Below are 22,045 nucleotides of genomic sequence, written 5' to 3'. Positions count from 1 at the left end.
CCGTCCTACAAGAGTTATGTTCAGAATTATTAAATAGCATTTTCCCTGAAGACAACTGTAGCTCTTATGTGAACATAGTCCCAGCAGTCCTTTCCTGTGTGTTCACTGACTCCTTTAACTACATTTTTAAAAAAAAATTTTATTCCTTTCACAGAGAGAGAGAACACACACACACAGGGTGAGAGTGAGAAGCAGACTCCCCACTGAACAGGGTGCCTGATATGGGACTCGATCCCAGGACCCTGAAATCATGACCGGAGCCAAAGGCAAACATTAATCCAACTGGTGCCCCTTAACTCCATATTTTAGAAGTGTACATGGTTGTGCTTTTGGGCCAGGTTCATGAATGATACTATGTTATCAGTGAAACCCATCCTAATAGCAGGAATAGAAGTTTTCTCCCCTCTGTAATCCCACTCTACTTTGCACCTGTTTTACTGTAGTAGGGTTTTATGCTACATGGTGGTTGGATGCTTCATGCTTGTGTCTGTCAGATTATATGCTCCTTGAGAACAGTGTCATGGTTTTATTGGTTTTCAGATTCTCAAGGTAGGAGAGTTCTTTATGGCATGTAGGCACATGATGGGATACCGGTAACTTATCACACACTGGTGAGGAATGTCTGCCATGCTTTCTCCTCCAACCAAGTAGTACAAAGGTAGGCATGCCAGAACACATTTTCTAATTGTGAATAGTGAACTCCGTAACAGTTCTTCGACAGCTTTTCCATGTCTTCCCATTGTGATTACTTACATTTGAACACAAATGTGCTGTTTTCAGGGATCCTTATCATTTGCGGATGTGACTGTGGGCTTTACCCAGGAGGAGTGGCAGCACCTGGACCCTGCTCAGAGGACCCTGTAACAGGGAGGTGATGGAGGAGAACTATAGCCACCTTGTCTCAGTGGGTAAGAATTGTTTCCCGTGTAGACTCCTAGTATGCACTTTCATTCTTGGGCCCAGTTCGGCCTCTGGGCTTGTTTCTGTGAAATGAGTGCAACACTCTCGGTGTTCCTCAATTTGGAGCTGCAGCAATGCCAGCCCCAGTGAGCTGGCTCTGTGATGACCAAGAGAGCAAGCTGTTCTGGAGGCTACTCCAATGAGGAAGGAAGGCACATCCTCTTTGATCTGTAAACCGAGACCAACACATGTGCAGAACACTTGTTCATAATGAATTACCCCTCTAGCCTAAGGGATGACTCTGTTCTGTCTCCCAAGTAAACCTTTTGCAGTGTGGGTCTTCCTTGAAAAGCTCCTTTTTTTAGCCCAAGTAATGGAAAAGGAACCAGCACAAATGCATGCAAAATGATTATAAGAAAAAAAAGGGGTGAAAAGTATTGGGAAGAAAGGTAGTTGGTGATGGAATTGTCATCTGATCAAAGTGGTCATAAAGTAGGTAAGTTATGTGACCAAATATTAAATCGTGAGTTTCCAAAGGGTGAACTAATTGAATTAATTATCTCTGTGATACAAGTATTTAAGAAAGATATTAATAAGGGAAATGCAAACACATGGCAGGGTGTCAAACTGAGAAAAGAGAAAAGAAAATAAAATTACAGTAAAGAAAGCAAATCGGGGGCACCTGGGTGGCTCAGTGGGTTAAAGCCTCTGCCTTCGGGTCAGGTCATGATCTTAGCGTCCTGGGATAGAGCCCCGCATCGGGCTCTCTGCTCAGCAGGGAGCCTGCTTCCTACTCTCTCTCTCTGCCTGCCTCTCTGCCTACTTGTGATCTCTGTCTGTCAAATAAATGAATAAAATCTTTTAAAAAAAAAAAGAAAAAGAAAAAAAGAAAGCAAACTGGAAGAATCCCTAGGATGAATACATACTGTCAAAAATCTGTTCAGGGCCCGCCCGGGTAGCTCAGTCAATATGCATCTGCCTTCAGCTCAAGTCATGATACCAGGGTCCTGGGATTGAGGGCTGCATTGGGCTCCCTGCTTGGCGGAAGGCCTGCTTCTCCCTCTCCCACTCCCCCTACTTATGTTCCCTCTCTCACTGTGTGTCTCTCTCTCAAATGAAGAAATAAAATATTTTTTAAAAAAAAATTGTTCAGAAAGAAAGGATAGATGTAAGCAAGAAGAAAATGAAATAAAATTAGAAGATTACATTAAAAAGAGAGTTCACATACATACCATACATAGAACTCATTCCCCAAAATAGAAAGGAAAAGAAATAGAACAAATGTTTAAAATATTTTGAGAATACATTTTGTGGGGAAGAGATTTTGTGATTGAATCTGTGTAAAAGAGCCAGTCCTTAGCAACATTAGGATATATTCTGATCAAGGGACTAGATTTCAAAAACAGTTATTTTGACAACCGGCCAATATAAGAGAAAGTCCAAATAGCCTCAGACTTTTCCATAGTAAAATCTGTAGCTCAGAGTCAGCAAGAGCAGTTTCTACAAAATCCTCAAGGTGTCACATTGAGAGTATTACACCCAGTTAAGAAGATACTCTTCAACAAAGACAGCAAGTCTTTTCTGAAGGGAAAAGAACTCTAGGATCTTTGTTCCTAGAAGCCTCTGTTAGAGAATGAGTATCAGGTAACCCGGGAGTGACATAAAGAAGCATGGTAAAAAAGGCTGGTAGTAGACTCTGACTTTAACTGAAGAACTAATTTTATTTTATTTTATTTATTTTTATTTTATTTTATTTTATTTTATTTTATTTTATTTTTTCCAAAGTCTTACTTGTTTGAGAGAGAGAGTGAACATGGTAGGGAGACAGAGAGAGAAAACAAGCAGACTCTGTGTTGATCATGGATCCCGATGAGGGACTCTACCCCCCAACCCCGAGATCATGACCAGAGCTGAATCCAAGAGTCAGACAGTCAGCCAACTGTGCCACCCTGACAACCCCCCACAAAGAACTGATGTTAAAACAGATGTGGGACCTAGGTGACAGATTGTACGAGTTGCAAATCTAGGCAACACAGAAAGGGTATGTATCTATATAGATAAGAGGAGGCTAAAAACAAATGGAGAGGAGAGAAGGTATACAAATATATGGTGAGTTCTTTTATAACGTGATGTGTGTTTTCCTAAAAAAGAATCACTGCTCCATATAAAATAGTGTACTGAAAATCACAGGGCTAACGGAAAAATGGGTTTGGGGATAAAATTCCTAAGAGCTTTGTCAGTGACACAGTGAGAAGCAGTGTTGAACTCTGTAGCTATAATTTTGTGTTTACTTCTTTCAGTTCTACTGGTTTTTGTGTTACCAATTTTAAGAATTAGTAAGTTTATAAATACTAGGATCTTTATGTCCTCTTGAGCCTTTGACCCCCTTTATCATGATGTCTCTATTTCTGGTAGAACCTTTTTGTTCTGAAGCCTACTTTAATATTACTACTGTCAGCCCACAAATCCTAGCTAAGCCACTTACTGGCTTAGAAGAGTCACTTAATCTCTATGAGCCTTTGTTTCCTCATTGTAAATTTGGATAATAAGACCTTTGTCACAATATTTGTGAGCATCAGAAGAGGCAAGATACACATACACAGGGCCTTCCTAAAATAGGCATCTGGGAAGTTTATACTCTTTTTTTTAAAGGTTTTGTTTATTTTATTTATTTGACAGAGATCACAAGTAGGCAGAGAGGCAGGCAGAGAGAGAGGAGGAAGCAGGCTCCCTGCTGAGCAGAGAGCTCAATGCGGGTTTGATCCCAGGACCCTGGGATTGGGTTCAATCCCAGGACCCTGGGATTATGACCTGAGCTGAAAGCAGAGGCTTTAACCCACTGAGCCACCCAGGCACCCCTGGGAAATTTTTACTTTTAACCAGCATTTAACTAATGTTCTTCTAAAAGCTCAGGATATATACATCAATGAACAAGAAAGTCAAGGACTCTCCCTTTGCTGGGCTTACATTCAGGAGGAAGGTGTAGAGATAAGGACCACAGAGGAAGAAAGGATGCAAATAAATCAATCCTATAATTTCAAGTCATGCTAAATGCTATGAAGGGTTTTAAAGACCAGAAGATGAGACCATAACGATAGAGGGTATTGGGGATAAGTAGACAGTTTCAGCCAAGTGGCCAGGGGTAGTCTCCTCAAGATTGTATCTGGAAAGGACCTAAATTATACGAAAAATCTTGACAACAAAGATCTGTGAGGAGAGCATTGCTGAGAGAGGCAGGAACGTCCTGGTCAGGAGTACCCTGGACTCATTCAGTCAATCGCAAGATGGCTAGTGTGTTTCTGTCACGACAAGCACAGTGAGCAATGGCATGAAATAAAGCTGGAGACACCAGCATAAACTTGATCTGGAAGTTCTAGGCCATGCTGCAAAATTTGAATGTCCTTAAAAAAAAATGGGGGTCCATTGCAGTTTTTACTGTGAGAGAGACTATAATATAACCAAAGGGGGAAAAAAAAAGTTTTTGGCTCTTTCCCCATGGTTACTGGCACATAGCTCCTAAAACCCTTGGAATCTCTGGCATGAAAAGAGTGTCTTTTGTATACTGAAGTACCTGGTGTCTGGGGGCCGCTAGATCACTTCAGGTGTGTTGGGGGGGGGGGCCATCACCAGTGGCCAGTGACTTGATCACTCAAACCTAGGTAATGAAACCTCTCTAGGAGCCTCTGAACAACAGAGTTCAGGAAGCTTCGAGTGGTGTGCCCCAGAGACGGTGTGGGAGTTCCACATACCACACACGTCCCCAACCCTTGCCTATATATCTGTTCTCTTTGGCTGCTCCAGATTTGAAACCTTTATAATAAATTGGTCATATAGGGGGCTCCCGGGTGGCTCAGTCGTTAAGCGTCTGCCTTTGGCCCAAGTCATGGTCTAGCTCTGCATCGGGCTCTCTGCTGGGAGGGAAGCCTGCTTCTCTCTCTCCCAATCCCACTGCTTGTTTCCCTCTCTCACTTTGTCTTGCTCTCAGATAAATAAATAAAATCTTTAAAAATAAAATTAAACCAATTAGCAATATATAAGTAAATAATTTGGGGGTTTTTGAGGTGTTCTCGTGAATTACTAGTCTGAGGTGAGATGGCTAGTCATGGGAACCCACGGTTTATAGTCAGAAGCCCTGGAGGTAACAAAAGGAAAAAAAAAACATAACTAGTCCCTTCAGCTTTCCTGTAATGTCTGTGTGGTGTATCTTTTTCCATCTTCTTACTTTTAATCTATTTATATTTAGAGTGGGTTTCCTATAGGTAATACATGGCTGGGTCTTTTTTAACTAATGTGAAAATCTCTCATTTTTTAATGGGAATACTTTCACCACTTAAGTGGATGCCCTATGGAATACGATATCTTCAGACTGTCACAGACTGATTTCAAATGACGTCATGCTATTTTATAAGAGGCTTGCAGTGTTATAATAATATGCTTCTGTTCCTCCTCCCGTTCTGTGTGATATTTTACTTCAAACCCCACAAGGCAGCAAGCAGCTCTTTCTGCCTACAGGCCTTCCTTGTACAGGATGTTTTCTGTTGGTATGGAAATCTGGATCGACACTTTTCTGCTCATACTTGATTCACTTCACTGTCTTCTGGGTTACATACTACCTTCTCTGATTTTTAAATCTCTGTTTTTCCATATTTAATATTCTGTTTTCTCTTGTTGCTGTCAAGATTTTCTTTTTATCTTTGGTTTTTAGCTGTTCAACTCTGTTGTTTCCAGATTTACCTTTGTTTTTTTTTAGTGTGTGTGTGTGGGGAGGGTGGGTTTCCTGGTTACTTTTCATGTTGTCTTCTCGGTTTCCTAAATAAGTGGTTTGATGTATTTCATTCTTAATGTTTTCCTGGGACTCCAGTCCCTATGTGTGGCTGAATTTGATACTGTTCCCTAGTTCTTGGATCTGTCATGTCAGAATTTCCTCAGTGTATGTGCTCCGTTTTCAGCTTTTGGCTGCCCATCCAAGCCTGTGTCACAAAGGGTTTATTTCTTTACTCCTGTTTCTCTTCCACCATCAGCTGGGCTCATGCTGCTTCAATGAGAAATAAAGCCAGCCACCAGTTAACAGTGATAGATACAGATTTTATTCAGTAACTGTTGGAATAGGGGGTGAGAAGTTTCAGTAAAACCGAGCTCAACTCCACATACTGCTAAGACAGCTAGGGACTTACAGTCAACAGGCAGAGTGGGGGAAATCACTGGATAGAAGATTACTAAGAGAAACACCAACAGTAGGGGGATTCTTGCTGAATGCAGATCGGGCACTATCGCATCAGGGACAGGGTTTAAGGAACTTGATCAGATATCAAGGGTGAAGGGACTGTCACTAGACTGACTTCAAAGGGTTCTTGTGGAAACTGAGCTCAGCCCGGATAGATCTGGAAGACCTAGTCAAGGCTTAGTTGAGAACAGGGCTCAGAGGACACTAACTGAGGTTTAGTCAACAGGAGAGTTCGTCTCAGAGTATCATTAAATTTGCGTTGGTAATGAAATAAATTATAGCAGCTGTACCTTTAATTGTGTAATTTCATTGTAAAATTCTAATGGACATACTACAGGAATAGAATATGAAACCCAAATGCTTGAGAGGAGTGGCAAGTGATAAGTCATGACAAAACACAGAGGTGAATCTGAACAAATGGGTGTGTAAAGCAATTATGATACAAATATGTAGGGCTAAAAAACATACACAAAGCACTAACTGTAAATAAATTAGGTGAGAGGTGATCACATTGAGTTTGATGCTTCTGTTCTTCAGAAAGGGAGATCTAAGATATTGAATTAGTCTAGATTTTAAGTTAAATATTTATGGTATGATGTGATGGATAGCCCCTTAAAGCTGAGAAACAGATGTGTATAACTTCTAAAGTTGTAAGGAAGAAAAAATGGAAAAGATAAGAAATTATTTCAAAAAGGAGGAAGAAAAGTACAATAGAATTCATAGTAAAATTGTGACAGATATAAAGTACCAGGTAAAATGTGAGAGATGACTTGATATATTTCAGGAATCACCATAAATAGCAACAGATTACATTTACCTGTTAAAGTACAAATTGTCGAATTGGATCTTTGAAATAAAATAATAACTTCCTATAGCTAAAATAAGAGGTTTTTTTTCACTTATTCTGCTAACTGCATATTTATATTTTTAAATTTTTTCTAAGATTTTATTTTACTTATTTGACAGAGAGAGATAACAGGTAGGTAGAGAGGCTGGCAGAGAGAGAGAGAGAGAGAAGCAGGCTCCCTGCCGAGCAGAGAGCCTGATGCGGGACTCGATCCCAGGACCCTGAGATCATGACCTGAGCTGAAGGCAGCGGCTTAACCCACTGAGCCACCCAGGCGCCCCCACTATATTTTTTAGCATCTTTTGCCCACTTGACATTCAGTGTTATACCTGTGTGTACACAGAAGTTACAGGATATCCTGATCCCTTCAGTGTAGGAAGAAGTAATATCACAGTCAGCATTTACAAATTATAAATTTTCCCCACTTCATTTGTTACCTCCTGTGAATCTTCTCTTGTAACTGTGTCCTTGTGTCATTTTATTTTTCTGTTCTTCCTTTCTTATTAATGTTAGATCACTATTGTTATATTTTTGTAAACTTAAAAAAATTTCTTTTTATATTCTTAGTTTGTGCTGATACCACCCAGAACACTTGGGCAGACTGTTTTCCTCTTTGTTCTGATTCTTAAATGCATTAGATTTTGACCACCGAAGCATCTAATATATCATGTTAATATCTTGAGTTGTATTTTGCCCAATACAGAATACAGCAAATTTATGTTTTTCTCATTTAATGACCCTTAATCTTTTTTACCCATTGAAAAAAAAAATTTTATTTATTTAGAGCAAGCACACATGAGTTGGGGGAGGACCAGCAGAAGAGGGAAAGAAAGTCTCTCAAGCAGACTGTGCTGAGGGTTGCCTGGGTGACTCAGTCATTGGGCGTCTGCCTTCAGCTCAGATCATGACCCAGTGTCTTGGGATTGTCTTGCTGAGCAGGGAGCCTCATTTTCCCTCTCCCTCTTCCCCTGCTTGTGTTCCCTCTCTCTTTCTCTGTCAAATAAATACATAAAATCTTATAAACAAAACAAAACAAGACAAAAACTCTGTGCTAAGTGTGGAGCCCTACACAGGGCTCAATCTCACAACCCTGAGATCACAATCTGAGCTGAAATCCAGGAGTCAGACATATAACCACTGGAGCCACCCACGTGCCCCAGTTACCTTTAAATATGGCTGCATTTCCTCTGTATGGCACAGAACTGGTGCTAATCCTTCTTTTTAGGATTACTCACAGATGTGCTTTCCTGCAATATAAGTCTACATTTTATTCCTAACGTACTTGGGGATTTTTTGTGAGTTAATACATGAAAAGTACATGGAACAGTGCTTGGATCATGGCAATGGTTAGTTTTCCTGTTAACTTTTCTTGTTGTTAATATCATTATCATTGGTTTTAAGCACATTTTCAAATTTAAGCTCAGCTTTCCACAGCTTTTAAAATGTTTCTTCATTCCTTTAATTTACGTTATCTACTATAGAATCTGATTCCTGGTAGTGTATGCATGTTGAATGAAGAAGCTATTCTCTGAGTTCTAATTTCTTCAAAGAGAGCATATCTTACTTTGTTATATAACATATAGTGGCTATCGGATCATTACTTAATTCATTAACTGTGCTTCTTGATGAGTGAGAGAACCTTTATATTCAGAAAATGCTATAAGGAATTAATTTCTAAATGGACATGTTGGGTTATAAACCTGTAGGTTCTTGTTCAAAATTATAGATTTGTAGAAAACTTGAACTTTATTTTGAAAAAAGCACCCCACTTGTTAAGGACCATTACTTTCATAATCACTCAGGTGTATTCAGAGGAAATCAGATATAAATACTTGCCACACATCATAGATTGTAGTTTGGAAAAAGAAAAAAGATTACTGAGTATTTCAAATTTTGGCAGTTAACAGGGTATGTTTATGTTTCAAAGGAGTATTAGCCAACATTCTTATAGAATGAGATGTATAGAATGTGATTAGTTTTTAAAATTGATGCATAAGTAGGACTTGAAATGGTGGAGATGTTTGTGAATACTTATTATGAGACAATGTCATTTTCCTAAAGAGCGAAAGTTCTGAGCAAGTCCAAAATGGGAATGTAAGCCAGCTGAGTTGAAAAGTCTTGCTTGAAATTGAATGATTTTTGACAAATTAATAGTCTGGCATTTCTGCAAAGAAGATATTTATTATGGACTAGTGAAGCGATCACTTGAATACCCAATATGTATGTAGTTGAGGACAAGTTCCCCCTCCACCCTAGCATTATAACTGCAATATGTTTCCTTTAATGGTGCTTGGAGACAATGGGATTTGAAGAGGTTTTTAAACAGGGTCATCATTGTTACATTGTATGTACTGAGCAAGAAGGTAATGTGAAGTATAGCTGAGAATTCCTAGGGTGAATAGATCGATCATTGAGTGTTTGGGGTCAGGTCTTCGATGGTTATACATACACATAAAACCAAGAAATGTAGAAATCTGGGTGTAAAAGAAAAATTCTTATTAATAATATGTCAGAGCAAGTTTATAGTGGGTAGGATATCTGACCAAATAAGCTTGAATATACCACAACTAAAAACAATGGAAGGATTTGATTGTCTTTCCGTCTTCTTCCTCATCTTTTTAATTTTAATTTTCCTGGTAGACATTTGTATTTCTCTCTCTCTCTCTCTCTCTCTTTTTTTTTTTTAAAGATTGTATTTATTTATTTGACAGGCAGAGATCACAAGTAGGCAGGGAGGCAGGCAGAGAGAGAGAGAGGAGGAAGCAGCAGGCTCCCTGCTTAGCAGAGAGCCCAATACAGGGCTCGATCCGAGGACCCTGGGATCATGACCTGAGCCGAAGGCAGAGGCTTTAAAACCACTGAGACACCCAGGCGCCCCGACATTTGTATTTTTTATAAGTAACATGAATAGAAGGTAAATTAGAAACTATATTACAGGACTCTCTTCATAGCACAAAGAAATCAGTGCTTCCAGAAATTTAATGTGGTATTAACAGTATACTAAGATAATGTATATATAACAAAACAGAAGTAGTTTTAAAGGGGGGAGAATGAAACTGGAAACATGTAAAGTTTAGAGAGAATTTAGGTGCACTAATGTAAGTTTGAGAGGAAAATTATGTAAAGTCTGATCCTTCTAAACGATACCAAATTGTTCCTCTATTTCTTTAGGGCACTCTTATCTACTAAGTGTCATGGCCTCTCTGGTCTCTGCATTTCCCCTTCCTAGATGAGCCTTTTTTTTTTTTTTTTAAAGTCTTTTCTTCACCATGCTTTATATTTATTTGTAATGTACATATTAAGTCTTGAAGTAAAGACTTAATTGTAAATTGCCAAATGTAGATGTGTGTGTTCTAAGTTTTTAATCCCCTTTTCTACCCTTTCAGGTTTTGTTTTTCTAATCCAAATGGATGGGACAATATGACTGTTTCGACCACTCATTTCACAAAGTTAAGTCAGTGCTGTAGAGGGGCATTTGTTTTAAGTGTAATTTCATCATAATTAAGATACATTTCATGGCTTATGGTTTGTTGGTCTTTGTCATCTTTAGAAGTCTGCAAAGTTGATAGCCAAGCAGAAGAGACTCAAGAAACCCAGGACAGATGTTTCTGGCAAGCTCCATTTATCAACAACAAAACACTGACTGTGCACAGAGGTAATGTATTAGGAAAGATTTTTAATTTCAGCATAGACATAGTTCCTTCCATAAAAATACCGTGTTGTGGTGCCTGGGTGGCTCAGTGGGTTAAAGCCTCTCTGCCTTCGGCTCAGGTCATGATCTCAGGGTCCTGAGATCGAGCCCCACATCAGGCTCTCTGCTCAGCAGGGAGCCTGCTTTTTCCTCTCTCTCTCTGCCTACTTGTCATCTCTGTCTGTCAAATAAATAAATAAAATCTTTATTTATTTATTTATTTATTTTTAAAGATTTTATTTATTTATTTGTCAGAGAGAGTGAGCGGGAGCGAGCACAGGAAGATAGAGTGGAAGGCAGAGTCAGAAAGAGAAGCAGGCTCCCTGCGGAGCAAGGAGCCCAATGTGGGACTCGATCCCAGGACGCTGGGATCATGACCTGAGCCGAAGGCAGCTGCTTAACCAACTGAGCCACCCAGGCGTCCCAATAAATAAAATCATCAAAAAAAAAAAAATACCTTGTAGGTGTGACTCCTGTGGTATGAATTTGAAATGTATTTCAGAATTAATTATTAATAAGATAACCTATTTAAGTAAGAAGGCTATTGGCCTCAATACAATAAGGAACAATTGTTCCTGCAGATTAACCATGAACAAACTCAAATGGGAAAGAAACCTTGTGAATTCATTCAAAATGGAAAAAACACCTCAGTCATAATGAAGATTTAATCCTGTATCAGAGAACTAAAAATATAGAGCAATGCTTTGTTCAAAGCAATAAGGAATACAAGGAACGTGGGAAAGCTTTCCATGAGACGGCAGTTGTCATCCCATATAACCAAGCTTACATAGGACAGAGTCCTTGTGAACATAATGAATCTGATAAAACATTCTGTAGTAATTCAACCCTCATGGTCAGTAGGATGGCACAAAGAACAGAAAATATGAGTTTAAAGAATATGCTACAACTTTTGAGAAATCATCTCTCTTGGAACAAAGAGTTCATTTAGAGGTGAAAGGTTATGAGTATATTGGAAGAGTGGATAATTTCAATGGGAGATCAGGCTTTCTTGGCACAGGAGAGAGAATATTTGAATATAACAACTTGGGAGAACCCTTTTGGGAGAAGTCAGTTCTTAATATAACTCAGAGAACATACTTAGGAGACAAAGTCTATGAATGTAATGAATGTGGAAAAACATTCTGCAAAGAGTCAAAACTCACCAAACATCAGAAAACACATACAAGAGAGAAACCCTATGAATGTAAGGAATGTGGGAAATGCTTCTCTCGCAAATCTCTCCTCACTATACATCAGTGAGGCCACACAGAAGAGAAACCTTATGAATGTAAGGAGTGTGGGAAATGCTTCTCTAGAAATTCACACCTCATAATTCATCAGAGAACTCACACAGGAGAGAAACCCTATGAATGTAAGGAATGTAGAAGAAGCTTCTACCATAAGTTATATCTCCAGAGAATTCACACAGGGAAGAAGCCATATGAATGTAATCAATGTGGAAAAACCTTCATAAGTAACTCAGTCCTCACAGTACATCAGAAAACACACAGGCGAGAAACCCTATGAGTGTAATCAGTGTGGGAAATTCTTCTCTAGAAACTCCTACCTCAGAGTACATCTGAGAACTCACACAGGGGAGAAGCCCTATGAATGTAAAGAATGTGGGAAGTTCTTCTCTAGGAATTCATACCTGACAGTACACCAGAGAACTCACACAGGAGAGAAACCTTATGTGTGTAAAAAATGTGGGAAGACCTTTTGCCATAAGTCAGACTTTACAATACATAAATTATCACACAGGGGGGAGAAATCATACCACTGCACTCAGTGTGGGAAAGCCTTCACTTGCAGCTCAGTCCTCAGATCACATCAGAGAACTCACACAGGTGAGAAGCCCGATGTATGTAATCAGTGTGGGAAGTCATTTTCTGAGAAATCAGTTCTCACAGTACATCAGAGAATATACACAGGGGAGAAACCTTGTAAGTGTAGTGCATTTGGGAAGTCCTTCTATCATAAGTCAGATCTCACTACGCATCAGAGAACACATATAAGAGAGAAACCCTGTGAATGTAATCATTGTGGGAAAACCTTCAGTTGCAACTTGAGCCTCAAAGTAAATCAGAGAAGACACAGAGAAACCCTGTATTGAGAGTGAGAAAACCAAGAAATCAGTTATCACAGGACATACAAGGTTACACACAGGGGAAGAAAATTTATAAATACAGCAGTGAGAGAAATCTTTCTCTTGTGATCCATACCTCTAAATACCACAGAAAATTCACAAAGGACGTGACCCCTATGAATGTAAAGAATGGCAAATTTTTACCCTAAGTCATCTTCCAAAGTAAACAAGAGAATACTCATAGTGGGAAATCACAATTAGATGGAGAGGCAGGCAGAGAGAGAGAGAGAGAGAGGGAAGCATGCTCCTCGCTGAGCAGAGAGCTTGATGCAGGACTCCATCCCAGGACCCTGAGATCATGACCCGAGCCAAAGGCAGCGGCTTAACCCACTGAGCCACCCAGGCGCCCCATATATTTCTTTTTTAATTTAAAGTGAATTTTTTTTTTATAGGATAGTGTTACTCTTGCTTTCTTATCCTTTCTGATAATCGCTAGCTTCTATTTTAATGCTTTTATTTGGAGCAAATTCTTAGGTAAACTACCATCTTGCTATTTTTTTTAAAATTGAAATACTTCTTTTTATGAGATGACTACAGATTGCAGTGCACTTTTAAGAAACGAAATATGCAAGTCCTGGGAACAGTTCACCCAGTTTTCACTAATGGTAACATTTTGCAAAACTGTTGTATAAATATCATATCCAGAAAAAATATATAATATCCAGGAGATTGACATTGATAAAATTTTGGGGCCTAAGAAAGATCTCTCCAGTTTTTCTTCTCTTCATTTGTTTGTATACATTTAGTACAGTACAACTTTGTCACTTGTGTAGGTTTTGTGTATCTGCCCCTATAGTCAAAATACTCTATAGTTCCATTATCATAAGGACCTCTACTGTTGGCCCTTTTATAACCACAGCCTCTTCATTCCTGTGTGCTCTGCCACTGTCAGTTCAAATGTTACATAGATTTGTATGTATGTCACTTTGGGATTAGTTTCTTTCCCTAGACATAACACCTTGAATATTCATCTAAGTTATTGTATCAATGGTTCATTCCTTTTAGTAGCTCAGTAGTGTTCCATTTTTATTTATTTATTTATTTATTTATTACAGTTTGTTTAATCATTTGTTGATAGATCTTGGGTTTTGCAGTTTGGGGCTATTACAAATAAGCTGCTATGAATGCACTGTTTTGTCTTCCCAATAAAATATAAATTCCTTCCCCAAAATAAATATAAATAATAAAAATCATCTAGTTTCTCTGCATCTTCACCATAATTTGTATTAGGACTATTTTTTTGTTTTAACAGTTCTGATAGGGGTGGCTTAGCTTGTTGAGGGTCTCTCTTCAGCTCAGGTCATGATCCTGGGGTCCTGGAATTGAGCCCCTGCATCGGGTTGCTTGTTCAGTGGGGAGCCTGCTTCTCCCTCTCCCTTTGCCTTTCTACCTGCTTCTTGTGTGTGTGCACATGCTCATTCTTGCTCTCTCTCCCTGTCTGTGTCAAATAAATAAAATCTTGAAAAAACCTCTGATAAGTATGTAGTGATAGTTTGTTGTCATTTTATCTTTTTTTAATTATTTTTTAAAGATTTTTATTGTCAGAGAGCACATTAGGGGGAGTGTCAGGCTCCCCGCTGAACAGAAAGCCCAAGGCAGGACTCCATCCCAGAAACCTGGGATCATGACCTGAGCCGAAGGCAGATGGCTTAACCCACTGAGCCGCCCAGGTGTCCTGCTTGCATTCCCTAATGGTGTTTCAGATGTTTTTATTTGTTTATTTGCTGTCTTGTGTTGCTCTTTGTTGAAATACTTCTTCTTGACTTTTGCCCATTTTCTAACTGGGTTGTGGTTTTGCTGATGAGTTTTTTTTTTTAAGATTTTATTTATTTATTTGTCAGAGAGAGAGCGAGCGAGAGCGAGCACAGGCAGACAGAGTGGAAGGCAGAGTCAGAGGGAGAAGCAGGCTCCCTGCGGAGCAAGGAGCCCGATGTGGGACTCGATCCCAGGACGCTGGGATCATGACCTGAGCCGAAGGCAGCTGCTTAACCAACTGAGCCACCCAGGCGTCCCATGCTGATGAGTTTTGAGGTCCTTTGTACATTGTGGATTATAGTTCTTTGTCGGACACACGCATACCTCAGAGATATTGCAGGTTTAGTTCCAGATCATGACAATAAAGTGAATGTCACCGTTAAGCAAGTCAAATGCATTTATTGTTTCCCAGTATTCATCAAAGTTACGTTTATATCATACCATAGTCTACTAAAGTGCTCAGTAGCATTATATCTAAAGAAAAAAATAGTACACACCTTCATTTTAAAATATTTCATTCCCAAAATATGCTACCCACTGTCCTTCAGTTCTCAGGGAATCATACTCTTTTTGCTGGTTTGGGTCCTCAGTGTTGTTGGCTGTGGACTGGTCGGGGTGGTGGTTGCCAAAGGCTGGGTGGCCGTGGCTGACTCTAACGGCAACAAGGCACACTTTGCTGTATCAGCTGATGCTTCCTTTCACAAATAGTAGCATGTGGTGCTGCTTGATAGCATTTTACCCACAGAACTTCTTTCAAAACTGGAGTCTGTCCTTTCAAACTCACTGCTGCTTAATCAGCCACATTCTGTGATAGTCTAGGTCTGTTCTTGACATTTCAGCCATCTCCACAGCATCTTCAGAAGTAGATTCCCTTTCATTCATAAGAAGCAACTTCTTGTCTGTTCAGGTTTTATCATGAGATTATAGCAGTTCAGTCACATCCTCAGGCTCCACTTCGAATTCTGGTTCTTGTGCTGTTCCTACCACAGCTGCAGTTACTTCCTTCCCTGCGGTCTTGAACCCCTCAGAGTCCTCCCTGAGGCTTGGAATCCGTTTCTTCCAAACCCCTGTTACTGTGGATACATTGACCTCTTGGCATGAACCACATGGGAATCTGGAATAGGGAATCCTTTTCAGAAGGCTTTCAATTATTTTTCCCAGGTCTGTCAGGGAAATCACTTATGGCAGTTATAGCCTTTTATTTATTTTTTTTGAAGATTTTATTTATTTATTTGACAGATAGAGATCACAAGTAGGTAGAGAGGCAGGCAGAGAGACGAGGAGGAAGCAGGTTCCCTGATGAGCAGAGAGCCCGATGTGGGGCTTGATCCCAGGACCCTGGGATCATGACCCGAGCTGAAGGCAGAGGCTTTAACCCACTGAGCCACCCAGGTGCCCAGTTATAGCCTTTTAAAATGTATTTCTTTTTTCTTTTTTGAGAGACAGAAAGAGAGCGCAAGCAGGGGAAGGCACAGCGGGAGGGGGAGAAAGAGAATCTTCAGCAAGCTCATTCCCAGCTGAGAGCTGATGGGGAGCTTGAGATCACGATCTGAGTCAGAATCAAGAGTTGGGTGCTTAACCGACTGAGCCACCCAGACACCCCCAAAATGTATTTCTTAAAGAGTTAGACTTGAAAATCAACATTATTCCTTGATCCTTGGGCTGCAGAATGGATGTTGTGTTAGCGGACATGAAAACAAGATTAATCTCATTGTCCGTCTTCATCAGAGCTCTTGGGTGACTGGATGAATGAGCAGGAATCTTTTTATCTGGGTGATACATGTCAATAATTAATGGACTTAAAATATTCCATATACTGTGATGTCAACAGATGTGCTGTTATGCAGACTTCATTGTCCCATTGATAGGATACAGGCAGAGTAGATTGAGCAGATTTATTAAGGACCCCAAAATTTTTGGAATCATAGAAGAATATTGGTTTCAATTTAAAGTCATCAGCTGCATTAGCCCCTGCTGAGAGTCAGCCCATCTTTAAAAGCTTTGAAGCCAGGCATTGACTTCTCTCCAGCTATGAAAGTCCTAGATGGCATCACCTTCTTGTAGAAGGCTGCTTTGTCTACTTGAAAATCTGTTGGTCAGTGTAGCGCCTTCTTGAATGATCTCAGCTCCATCTCCTGGAGAGCTTGCTGCCGCTTCTCCATCAGCACCTGCCGCCTCACCTGGCACTTTGATACTTCGGAGATGGCTCCTTTTCTTAACTGTCATGAACCAACCTCTCTAAGCTTCTAAATTTTTTTTTTTTTTTTTTTTTTTTTTTTTTTTTTTTTTTTTTTTTTTTTTTTTGCAGCTCACCTGACCTTCTCAACCTTCACAAAATTGAAGAGAGGTAGGACCTTGCTCTGGAGTAGTCTTTGGCTTAAGGGAATGTGGCTGGTTTGACCTTCTATCCAGATCACACAGACTTTCTCTGGATCAGCAATAGGGCTGTTTTGCTTGCTTAACATCTGTGTGTCCACTGAAGTAGTACTTCTGATTTTATTCCAGAACTTTCCTTTTGCATTCATGACTTGGCTGAGTGTCAGAGGAGGCCTAACTTTTGGCCTGTTTTGGTCTCTGATGTGCCCTTTTTCACTCAATGAATCATTTCTAGCTTTTGATTTAATTTAAGAGACATGTTGACTTTTTGTGTTTAATACCTAGAGGACATTGTAGGGTACAAACTGGCCTAATTCCAGCATTGTTGTGTCTCAAGGAATAGAGAGGCTCTTGGAGAGAGAGAGATGGGGGAATGGCTGTTTGGTAGAACAGTCATCGCACAGTTATGGTGCCCCCAAATAATTAAAATGCTAACATCAGGATGACTGATTACATTGCCATAACAAAAATAATAACAGTGAAAAAGCTTGAAATGTTGTGAGACTTACCAAAGGGTGACAAAGAGACACGAAGTGAACAGATGCTTTGGGAAAAATGGTGCCAACAGATTGGCTGGAACCCAGCATCACCACAAAATTTTAATCTGTAACGAATGCATTATCTGTGAAGTGCAGTAAAACAAAGCACAATAAAAATATGCATGTATTTGAAAATCTTTCAAATTTGGCAGAAAACATAAATACACAGATTGAAGAAGAAAGGTAAACCACCAGAGGATAAATTAAAACAAGTCCATGCAGAAAACATAAATACACAGATTGAAGAAGAAAGGTAAACCACCAGAGGATAAATTAAAACAAGTCCATGCAGATAAATTAAAACAAGTCCATAATCAGCCTAAAAACTAATAACAGAAAAAAACATTGAAAGAAGTGCAAGGAAAATTATTAACTTTTAGGGAGCACCGAAACAAATGGCAAGAGATTTCTCATCTGAAACCTTGGAGGCCAGAAGTATATGGCATAAAATTGTCTAAACCATTAAATAATTGTCTACTGTGTATCTGTATTAAAAATAGCTTTTGGAAATAAAAGTAAAATATTTTCTCAGATAAAGGAATACAGTTTGTTGCTTGGTGACCTATCTTCAAACAGTGGCTAAAGGAGGTTTTTTTTTTTTTTTTTTTTTTTTCTCAAGAAAATGATAACAGAAGGAGTCTGGAAATTCAGAAGAAAAAGAAGGGAATGGGGTAAAAATATTGGTAAGTATAAAAAAAACTATTTTCATAGGTTTCTTAAATTATTTCATACTGGAAGCAAAACTATAATACCACCTGACATGGTACTCCGTATATAGAGAGAGAAAATACTAAGGAAAATTATATTTTGAAGTAGGACCTGTAAAGAACATGGGTAGTAATTTTCCATATTTCATGGAGTGATAAAACATCAGTACTAGTGGACTGTGAGCAAACAGTAAGAAAATGGTTCCTCCCCCTCAAAAAATACACTGAATGTTAACTTTGCCCCGGTCATCCCTGAACAGAATCTGTACTGAGGTTTGTCCTTTAGTTTCATTCACATTCCACAGTCGCATTAGCCATTGTCCTCTCCAGTAGCACTTTATTACTGTCCCTCCTTAACTGTTCAACTCTGTCCCTCCCCTCTCCGTTTCCCGAGGTGACCTCTAAAATAAACTATCTGTGCCTAATTCTGTCTCTGCTTTGGTGCAAACCCAGTGTAGTTCTAGTGGTGCCCACAGTGTTCCCTTCAATGAGAACTTGACTTGGAATTTAAAGCTCCATCGCTTAGTAGTCACATTTTGCTGAAGGGCACCTCGCTGATAGTCTGAGGCTAGCCCTCGTCGTCCTGCACGGAGGGTGAGGACGGGTACATTTGTCCTGTGTAGTTGTGGTGGCACGTGGAACAGGATGGGACAATGACAGGTTTATGAGTGACGGAGTTCCTGACTTTCTGCCGTAGAGGCCTCGAAGATACAGGTTCAAGTTAGCTGTCAACTCCGGGCACACAGTCAAGGATAGTAGACCTCCATAAAAGCATTCAGAAGACTCTTCTGTCCTGAGAAGTGAGGTTGTGTCCTGTTAAGCCCTGCCCAAGGTTTAACTTCAGGATAGCAGGAGACTGCAGCGGGGCAGGCGTTACAGACTTCTTGTGTGAAATTCAGGCATCTCCTAAAGAACGAGTGGAAAATTGGGATCTCGAATGGGGAAATTTGCAGCTGTTTACCCAAGACTCTTGAGCCCAGAGGTTCTGTTTAACTCTCCAGACTGCCAGAAGCAGCGGTTTCTGTTTAATGGAGAGAGTACCCTGCCACTTGCTGGAGACCGTGCAGATGCCTGCAAGGAGGCCAGAGCCTTTCAAGACCATACTTGGCCTTCTCGAAAACTCCCATCCCTCTCCTCATTTCCTTCCTTCATATTTAATGTAGCTGTTGATGGATTTAGTTCTGTACTTCCATTATTTATGTTTGGTCCCTCTTTTTCTGTTGACTGATCTCTTGCCCTTTTTCTGCTGAATTTGAATATGTTTTGAATCCCACTTTAATTGATCTGTTGGCATTTTAGCAATATCTCTTTGCCTTATATGTGTAGCCGCTGCTAGGGCAACTACTTCAGTATACATCTTCAACTTTTCACCTTCTAGTTGGAGGTAACCAGGTACCATTTCACATAAAATGTCAAAAACCTTGTAGCCATAAAAGTCCATTTCCCTCCTGCCTGGCATGTTCCTTTCATTATAGTTGTTACATGTGCATTATAAATCCAGATGAGGTCGTTTCGTTTCCAGTTGTTGTGGACTGAATGTATCCCGCCAGAATTCATTTGTTGAAACCCAGCCTCCCAGTAGGTTGGTGGTAGGAGTTGGGGTCCTTGGGAATGAATTAGTATTAGATGTGTTCTTGGGGTGGGGCCCCCTACTTGCTCTACTTTTGATGGTCAGTGTTGCCACTCGCCATCTGTGGTGTCAGAATTCTGTCATCTTTGGCCTGCGAGCAGATCATAGCAGTGTCTCCTACCATTAGCCTTGGCCTACAGAGGACAGTCACTGCTAAGCTCGTTTGTTGTACCTGTGCTCCCCTAACTGGTATGCTCCCTCCCACTTTAGTGGCCTCTGGGCCCTACAGAGTTAGCATGGTCACTTTTCAGAGGACCAGCCCTGTGACCCTGCAATCCCATTCCTCTTTGTTAACTCCTGGAGCTTTGGTTTTAAAATTGTAGGATGACATCTGTTAGTAGGCTGTTCTTTCAGTGGATGTGTTCATAGGTTCATATGCAAGCTAAAATAGAAATAAAATAGTGCATTATAAATAGTGAGGGTATCTTTTTCAGCGATTTGTTTAGGATATACTTCAATTGTATTTGTATATACTACAAATATTTTTTGTCTTTCTGCCTTAAATGCTTTTACTGTATATAGTGACATGGCTCATCTGATTATATCCTCAGTGTTTTCTCATGTGTAATGTCCTTTGAGGACTTCCTTGACAACCCACACCCCCATCAGTTCTCCAGCTTTCTTTCTTAGGTTTTCATAACAAGTATCTTACTACCTACCCTGCCTTCCCCAGCTAGAAGTAAACCTCGGTGAACACATGGAGTTTTCTTTTGTTCACTGCTATAAACCCCATGCCAAGAATAGTGCCTGGTACATAATAAGTGTTTAAGCATTGTTGAAGGTATGACCACATTTGAGTTCTTATTGCTCCTGGAGAATACTGCATTGCTTAAAGAGAACTGAAGTTTAAAAGAAAGAAAGAAAGAAAGAAAGAAAGAAAGAAAGAAAGAAAGAAAGAAAGAAAGAAAGAAAGAAAAAACTTACTTAGAGAAACTTATAAGTTTTCTTACTTACTTACTGAGAGTAAGTTTCTTAGAGATACTTTGTAACCTTTTATTTATTAACAGGGGGGTAGGTATTATTCTTTTATTATTCTCCATTCTTTTCTGTTTTATAAAGTATTTTATTTTTAAAATGACCAGGCTTCCAGTACCTTGAAAAGGTTATCTGTAGCACAAAACCTTGCACCTCTCCTGGCCCTAGTGCTTCTCTGGGAATTGGACTCGTGACATTGAGGGCACATGTCCTGGAGGTTTCCAGAAATGGCAGTTCTTTAGTTTTATGGTATGAACATTTTGCCGCAAGAAGAGGTAGGGGGATGGTCTGAGATACTGGAATCACCCACCACCTCTGCTCTCAGTCTCTTCAGGGGAAGATTTGGTCAATATTAAAGCTCCCTTAAGGGGGATTCTGGGATGAAATGGATTGGCAGGCACCATGGGGAAAGTTGAGGCCAGTCTTGTCACAGACATGTGAGATGGGATGGTCACAGTCTTGCAAGGACTCCCCCCAGGGTATGACAAGAGTTTGAGGGGAAAGACAATTTCAAGCCAAGGGAATGATGAGATGAGATAGTGTGAGATGTTGCTCATGCTGTTGGAGCCTCTGAACGGTTATCTGTAATTAGGGAGTCCATATTCCATCAAAACGCTAATTAAGAGATATCCTTTACACAAATTTACTCATACAATAGAGCAATGCTAAAATGCAGGATTCATTTATGAGGATAAATGGGAAATCATGGCTACAATGAGAACAGTGAATCTTAACTATTCTATTTTTGTAGGTAAACTTAGTATTTTGGCAGCTAACAGAAGCCAGTCTTGGAAGTCTCCCTTTAAGTAGCCTACCCACGACATCCAAGAATATATCAATTTTTATGGATTCTCTGAAAAAAAATTGAGAGTTAAACGGTTAAGTATTACTCAGAGGCTGTCTCTTATAATGTCAGTGTTCTTCTCTTAGCTTCTCCACATTAGTTAGATCTGTATTATTTTCCTCATTAGAATTTCTCAGTTTCCCTCATTTGGTCAAAATGTTTTTGACCATTGAAGCCTTTAGTCCCTTCAGTGCAGAATCACCATTTATTGTTGGCTGACCATACTGGTGGCGTGGCAACAGTTAAGCATCTGGGGATCAGACATGGATAAAGATTCTTTCTGTGCAGTGGTCAACGTAAGTGTTATTTCTAGGTATTACTCCAATGAATGGATGTATTAGCCTGCGGGGCCTTTACAACGTAAGCTGTTTTGTCCATTTGTTCCAAAGGTAGAAATAAATAGATCAAATA

The 22,045-nt window shown here is 39.8% G+C and overlaps 1 long non-coding RNA gene across 1 annotated transcript; it reads left to right on the top strand.

Moving 5' to 3' along the window:
• Positions 1–784: 784 nt before the first annotated feature.
• On the top strand, positions 785–18,149 carry LOC123394239. The gene is made up of 3 exons (XR_006608981.1): positions 785–908; positions 10,522–10,626; positions 18,098–18,149. It is a non-coding gene; the product is annotated as an uncharacterized LOC123394239 (long non-coding RNA).
• Positions 18,150–22,045: the final 3,896 nt, after the last annotated feature.

This window comes from Mustela putorius, unplaced genomic scaffold (genome assembly GCF_011764305.1).
Source record: "Mustela putorius furo isolate JIRA1106 unplaced genomic scaffold, ASM1176430v1.1 tig00002074_pilon_pilon_pilon, whole genome shotgun sequence".
In the NCBI taxonomy this organism is placed as follows: domain Eukaryota; kingdom Metazoa; phylum Chordata; class Mammalia; order Carnivora; family Mustelidae; genus Mustela; species Mustela putorius.
This window is presented reverse-complemented; position numbering and strand designations above follow the sequence as displayed.